The 892-nt window shown below is 39.5% G+C and overlaps 1 non-coding gene across 1 annotated transcript; it reads left to right on the forward strand.

The window, feature by feature from the left end:
* Positions 1–601: 601 nt before the first annotated feature.
* Positions 602–673, forward strand: LOC118586450. Its single transcript, XR_004945335.1, has one exon. It is a non-coding gene; the product is annotated as a small nucleolar RNA SNORD113/SNORD114 family (small nucleolar RNA).
* The last annotated feature ends 219 nt before the right edge of the window (positions 674–892 follow it).

Here is an 892-nt window from a genome sequence, read left to right on the forward strand (position 1 = left end):
GACTCTGTGGTTATATGTCACATGAATTAAAATTATAGGCAATATTCCTGGTAGTCAGAATAATGGCCATTTGTTTGTTTAATAAGAACGCACATGTAGATGAATAATAATAAGAGGAACAAGATGGGAAAGCAGAGAGCATGGATGAGAGAACAGAATCTTTTCACAGTTCCTTCCGCTCTACACTCTCAGAGTGGATTTTCCCCAAGCTGCTTTACAAATTCTCACTTGGATGTGAGCTTCAAGTGCAGCTTTTTGGGTTCATAATGTAGACACTGTGTGAGTACAGTCGGCATTCCTGTGTCGGTTCATGCTGTTTTTAATGACTGTGCATGCATTGATAAGCCAACAACGAAAATCACTTATTGTCTGAGAAGAGCCGCCATCACTGAAGGGTTAACATGGCATGTGGATGAAACACTGCTTAAGTTGCTTTCCAGACTAAGAATGTATAACAAAATAGACACTAATTATGGCAAGAGACCCTCAGACACTCTGGAGTATATTCAAGGATCTTGTCCTTAGATTTTTGTGGTTTATAATGATCTCAGTATTAGTGGCCAATTACTCATAATCCAATAGGGAAGTGGGGGGGTAATGTTGGATTAATAATGACTGCTGGCGCTGTATGAGTCATTGTTTGTGTCTGCAGGTCTGGGAGTCTGAGGTCTACATCATTAAAAAAGAAAGTGGGAACAGGAAGCAGAAGAGGGAAGAGTGTGCCATGAGGAATCGACTAAACCCAAGCAAGTGTGAAATACTACAAGGAAACCTGCTACTTTGCTAAGCTAATTTTTAAAAAGATAAAATTCTTACTATACAAGTGGAGAAAAAAAAAAGGTTTAGCCACACATGGCATAATATTTTAATGATGTGGGGGCTCCAGAGCACT

Source organism: Onychomys torridus, chromosome 6 (genome assembly GCF_903995425.1).
Source record: "Onychomys torridus chromosome 6, mOncTor1.1, whole genome shotgun sequence".
Lineage (NCBI taxonomy): Eukaryota > Metazoa > Chordata > Mammalia > Rodentia > Cricetidae > Onychomys > Onychomys torridus.